The sequence below is a fragment of the Euprymna scolopes genome, chromosome 39 (assembly GCF_053919585.1).
Source record: "Euprymna scolopes isolate OS-2025 chromosome 39, ASM5391958v1, whole genome shotgun sequence".
NCBI lineage: Eukaryota > Metazoa > Mollusca > Cephalopoda > Sepiida > Sepiolidae > Euprymna > Euprymna scolopes.
In genome coordinates this window covers 75,829,739-75,836,451 of record NC_136520.1, presented here as the reverse complement: position 1 = coordinate 75,836,451, position 6,713 = coordinate 75,829,739, and positions in this window count along the sequence as shown.

Sequence of the window (6,713 nt, the reverse complement as noted above, 5' to 3'; positions counted from 1 at the left end):
TCCTGTTGCTAGTATTTCTTTGTATGTACGTGAGTTCGTGTATGTGTGTGCGTGTGTGTGTGAGAGAGAGAGAGAGAGAGAGAGAGAGAGAGAGAGAGAGAGAGAGAGAGAGATCTGACGACAACCAGCTAAACCCGTTCCGGTGAACTAGCAGATTATTTCAATCTTGGGGGAAGCGGTAAGATTCTAATCCTCGCTGACAAAATCACTGCGCTGTGTCATTTTCGACATGTAATTCAGCCATATGTCAAGTACTTGCAATGGCTGTCACTTAGCGCTGACCTTTTTCATGACCTCTTCAAACAAAGGAAGCCTCGTTTTGATTTTAATGTTCACAACACGTCTTACGGCTATTATTATCTAGAGTCGATATAACTTCGTCCAACGCTAATTAAACCTTCCACCCACACCCCACTCTCTTCAACTTGCTACGAAGTTGTCTTTCGAAAATGTGCAAAATGGGTTGAAAATGTTTCTCACACCTGTCGCTATTCGCTATTTCTACAAATCTGCTATCAGACCATGTATGGAATATTCTTATCATATTTAGGCTTGTGAACTTCTGCCCCATTTAAAGGCACTTGATGAAATGCAGAAACCCATCTATAACTTGAGTTGTGGGACCTGTGGACATCCCACAGAAGGACTCATTCCTATGTAATATATTTATATTGGCATTCTGTAGATGTTCAGCGTAAATGACCGGGAGCAAATTACCAAAAAAATATTGCAGTGAAAGGCTAGCAGTGTCAGAAAATTCGTGAAAATTTGAATAATTCCACCACCTATCTTTCGAAGCTTATAACTCCTCGAAAAAGTGTAATTCAAGCCCTAATTTTTTTTTCAATTAAAGGAGCAAGGACCAAGGTTTCATTGAAAAACAAAAATAAAAAAAAACAACGTGTTTTAAAAAAAAAAAAAGATTTTAAACTTCGAACTTTATAGGTAAATTTCTAAAAAACACTACCTTTTTTGTTTTAAATTTGAATATATTATTTATTTGATCATTTATCTTTTTTTTTACACGGTGGTCACCACTTATCAAGGCCCGGAAGCCACTCAGGGATAAGGGTTATTGCAAGTACATTACGTTAGTGTGGAGATTTGATGAAGTGTTTACTTAAAGGGGCGGTTCATTAGGAATTTGTCAACGTTGGACTTGAACACATCCAAGTTGTAGTCCGGTGAGAAGCAGGCAGACGGAACAGAGTTCCACAGGCGTGCAGTTTTAAGAAAGAAGCTTTGTTCATGGAATCCGCGTTTTGATTTAGGCACAGATAAAGAGTGGGGGAAACTTTTGACAGTGGATTCAGCTAGACGGGTATTTTTCGTGAAAGATTGGCGAGGGGGGACCAGAGATTGGAGTTCAGACGAGCACCTGCCATGGAAATAACGATAAAACAAGGATAGGCTTGCAACGTCTCTTCTGTGGGAGAGAGGTTGCAGGGTAGAGAAAAGGGCATCCCCCACTAAGCCACGAAGTCTATTTTTTACTCTGTCAAGGCAGGATAGGCTGTTTTTGGCAGCTCCTGCCCAGATATGGCAGCAGTATTCCATCCTTGGAGTACTTGGCTTTTATATAGATAGAGAATTGCATCAGTAGTGAGATATCTTCTGGAGCGGTAGAAGGATCCCACCATCTTTCTAGCGACCTTGGCAACAGATTTGATGTACGTGTTCTATTTCAGATCAGGAGTAAAGGTCAAACCCAGAAGCTTGTCAAAACATGGGGCCTCACCCAGACGAGAGCCATCCATCACAATTGATGCCAGCTTGGGATCAGACCGTTGATGATGTTAGGATAGGAGTTTGGTTTTGGGTGCATTAAAGGTAACCAGCTACATCTTCCCCCACTGAACCACGCGCTCGAGATCAGAGGAGAGAGAATCAGAGAGAACTTTGTCATTTACAGCCTTTGATGTGTTGCCGTAGATGGTCGTGTCATCAGCATAGATGCCAACGAATGATTTAAGTATGTGTTTAGGGAGGTCATTGATGTAGATCAGGAAGAGAGTTGGGCCCAGGATTGACCCCTGAGGCACTCCAGCATTTATATTGCAGGCCTCCGTTTTTTGTCCATCTACCACTACTCTTATGGGCCTATCGGAGAGAAATGATTTAATAATTGAGAAAACATTTCCAGTTATACCGTAGCTGGAAATCTTGTGAAGTAGACCCTTATGCCATACCTTGTCGAAGGCCTTTGATATGTCAAGAGCAATTGCCCTAGAAAGGAAGCCTTTGTCAAGAGATTCGCTAATCCTGTGGGATATAACCGTCAGCACATCTGCGGTAGATCTTGCAGAGCGGAAAACATATTGTGTGTCGCTAAGAAGGTTATTCCTGCTGAGGTGGTTGACTATTTCTCTATTTAATATTGATTCCAGCAACTTACTCATAACACACAGAAGACTTATAGGTCTGTACTGAGAAGGAGATGACTTATCACCTGAATTCTTAAATACAGGGCAAACTGATGAGGTCTTCCAGGGAGTTGGAAAGCACTTCTCCTTAAGGCAGCGCTTAAATAGTTTCGTAAGTATGGGAGCAAGTTCTGGTTGAAGCTTTTTTAACACTATAATTGGGATGCCATCAGAGCCAGTTACTTTACTGGGTTCTAGATTCTTGATTAGCTTGGCGACCTCATGCACGGATATTTGTATGTTACCTAGCTTGTTCTGTGTTATAGGAGGAAATATGGGGAGTTGATGGCCTTCGTCGCATAGGGTAGAATTAGCAAAAAAATTTGTGATATATAAAACTTTGGTACATAAATTAATTATTTACTTTTTAATAGACATTTGAAAATGGGGGGGGGCGTGAATTAAAAAAAAAACGTTTGTCTAAAATATTATATTCGATTTATTGGAAAGAGCATAAAGGTTCACATTGACCCTGAAAATATCGTAAAAATAGAATCAATAGAAAAATTTTGATAGGTTTTTTAAGTTTAAAAATAAAAAAAATACTGAACACGTAACATTCAATTAATTTCATTACTATTTTTTTTAAAATATTTCTATTACTTTTAAAACAACTTTAATAGTTTATTTTGGAAGTATAATCCATAAAGAAAACAAACAACCCACTTTTAAAAGAGAAATTACGAGTTTTTTTATATTTTATTCGCAGTTTCGTGTTGGGGTGTCAAAAATTCCCACAAAAATTCTGATACACACAGTGAAAGGCTTTCTAACATCTAGGGACATCAAAAGTGAAGGGGTGGAATTTTGCTCATTTTATGTATAGGGGCGTCTTATATTCGGAATTGAACAGCGAGATGTTTGTTTACATTACATTTAAATGTATGCATGATGGCAAAATCGTGAAAAGAGGAAGCAATGATAGAATTCCAAAAACAATGAGTTTCATTTATTTTTTATCTCATAAAACTGTCCAACATCTAAGTATTTATACAATGAAGGGATGGGATTTTGCTGATTGTTCAAGCAGTTCTCAGACCGAAACTTTGTTCATTGAATTTACGGTTAAATTTAGGCACAAGTAAAAAGTAGAACAGAATTGTTGCCAGTGGTTGTATCTAGACGAGTGTTTGCTGTGAATGTTCTTTTTACAGAATGGAACGATAAAAGTGTCGCCATAAAGAAAACAACACTGCAGCTTTATTTTAAAACTTTGTTTGGAAAAATCAATTCAGGTAACTTGATTATGTAGTAGAGCTGACATCTATCACGTAGCCGCCTTCAGCCTCAATCGCCGCCTCGATACGGGTCCGGAACTGGGAGCATGCATTTTCCACAAACGCTGGCGGGAGCTCGGCGATTACTCGGCAGTTTATGGCTAAGTGGCGATATGCCTTGTATGGATGAGTGAAAGAAAACAATAAATATGAGTGTACTTACCGAATTAAAGTGATAGTATTATAGCGTGGCCGTTACTTTTCAACTGTGTTGTTGCAGTTAAAATCTCTCGGACCGACACGCTGTCCAGAACCGCCGCAAAAGAGCAACCAAAAAGAAGGAAAAAAAAACATCCGACTAGGAACTTTTTAAAGTGCAAATGAACTGCATTTATTCGTGGTTCTTCCAAAACAACGCATTTCATTTTTTTTTCAAAGTATCTTCGCACACAAATGCGCTTTTTAAAAGTCTCTGTTGCCGCCAGCCCACGCCCGCGCCAGCCAGCGCTTCCTCGCCCTCGACTTTCACACGTCCATCTTGCCCGATAGTTTTCTTTCAACCATGTGGAGTACTTTATTCCCATTTTCTTGTGACGCAAGCTCTCGCAATCTTGCTTATTTACATACGTGCTTTAACGGCTGCTGCTAATATTTTCGCTAGCCAGCTATTCTCTTGCTGCTGCTGCTGCTGATGATGATGATGATTTTCTTACAAGCGCCCATACGCGCTCAGTTAGAGTACGTTGCAGTAAGTCAAAGTAAGTCAGCATGAGTTGCATGCTCTCGTTCTGTCACTCTTGAATAGGTGGAAATCCTAAGTAATCCACACTTGTATTTTACACTTTTCTGGAGGGTGAAGGTTCAATCCTCAGTGCGGACACCCAAAATACAATTGCAAATTATTAGGACTTCTATTCAGTCATGGCTGACGGAAAGAGAGTATGCTATTTATGTGGATTAAATAAAGACTTCCGTTCGAAATTCCGTGCAAATTCCAGAGTTTAACGAAATGATTATCAAGTACTGCAAGATACACTTGAAGAAGATCGAAAGTTATATCGACAGAAACGTTGTACGAATAACACTGGAGATGCGTACAGAAATTGAACTAATCCAAATGATACGATTTATTGTTATCTCAGAAATTCAGAAACTATCAAGTTTATGTGGATAAAATTGACAACAAATATCACAGAATAGAATCGTACTATAATACAATGAACTGTCGAGGTGCGCGGGGTTTGCTTGGAGGCCTTGGTGTGAACTATTTGCGGGTTGAATAACTCCAGCATATAGCCAATGCAAATACGGTTCGTCCCATTTGCCTGTCAAATATGCCAGATGGATTTCGTGCGAATTGCTTGACCTTTTCTCATTGGTCATCGCTGCTGTCAGTTGATGGCAAAAGTGTTGTAACTAAAGATTGTAAACATCGGAATTATTAACGGTTGGTAAAAGAAAGATAAATTAATCGATCGATCAACCCAAAGAGGACAGATCGAACTAAGTAAATAGATATAATACATTATCTGAAAGTATTTCGTTCAAACTCCACGGCTTAACATTCACAGCGAATATGTATGAGTTAGAACAGGTACATCGAGGGTATTGTCAAGGCTGCTGCAAAATGTGGGCTCTCTCTACCGTACTATAAAGTTACTTAGTCCTGGCGGTATTCCGTACCTCTACAAGGCCACCATTCGCCCATGTATAGAGTATTTTGGCCACATTTGGGTTAGTGAATCTGCTACTATTCTTAGACAGGGTTCAAAAGAGACTATCCAATTTAATAGGTCTCGCACTATCAACTAGGCTTCAACCTCTGTCCCATCGACGAAATGTTGCATCCCTCTGCCTTTTTTACAGATATTTTAATGGAATGGGCTCCGACGAACTACAAGCCCTTGTACCCCCTCGGTGTATATACCTTCGACAAACCCAGCAAACAGTAAAATCTCACTCCTACACAGTAGAAATTTTTTTTTTTTTTACACAGTGATCACCACTTATCAAGGTTGCAGGGTAGAGAAAAGGGCATCCCCCACTAAGCCACGAAGTCTATTTTGTACTCTGTCATGGCAGGATAGGCTGTTTTTAGCAGCTCCTGCCCAGATATGGCAACAGTATTCCATCCTTGGACGTACTTGGCTTTTATATATTATTGTTATCCACTTAGCCACCGCCGTTTCCACGATAGTGATGATGATGAAGCCTTGCTTAGAGGTGCGATTAAATCAGTTTAATGAGTCGCGTGCGAGATCCAAACCTTTATTTCTCCTCTTTGAATTTTTGCACGTAACATCCATTTGAATTATGCTTTCTTTTATGGGAACATTTTTTTCAATTAATTCATTAATTCCTCGAATATTTGCACGTTGAAATCAGGTTTTAAAACATGGATTTAAAAGCTTTTAGAAATGGGAGTGGTTGTCACTGTTTATTTTCTTTGAAAATCAACGAAAGTAATAATCTTTATATATATATATATATATATATATATATATATATATATATATATATATATATATATATATATAAGTATATATATCACAAAATCAAAAGAGTGTAGTGTTTACCTGATATACGCAATGGTAAACTTCAATCTCATATAAATACCAGTATTTATATGTACAAAAGTTAATCCCAACCGAATAAAAAAGCTCAATACGCAATCGAGAGTAAGAGAAAAGAAAATTAAAACTGTGAGTTGAAATTTGATATCAAAATATATTGTTCGACTGAATGCTCCAAAAAAGAATTTATAAAGTCCTTATTCTGCGGAGTTTCAAAGTAAGAATAGCATTCTTTGAAACTCCTCGGAATAAGGACTTTATAAATTGGTTTTGTAGTATTCAGTCGAACAATAAATTTTAATTGTAAAGTTAAACTTGCAGTTTTAATTTTCTTTCTCTTATATATATATATATATATATATATATATATATATATATATATATATATATATATATATATTTACACAGTGATCACCACTTATCAAGGCCCGGAAGCCACTCGAGGATAAGGGCTATTGCAAGTACATTACGTTAATGTGGAGATTTGATGAAGTGTTTAC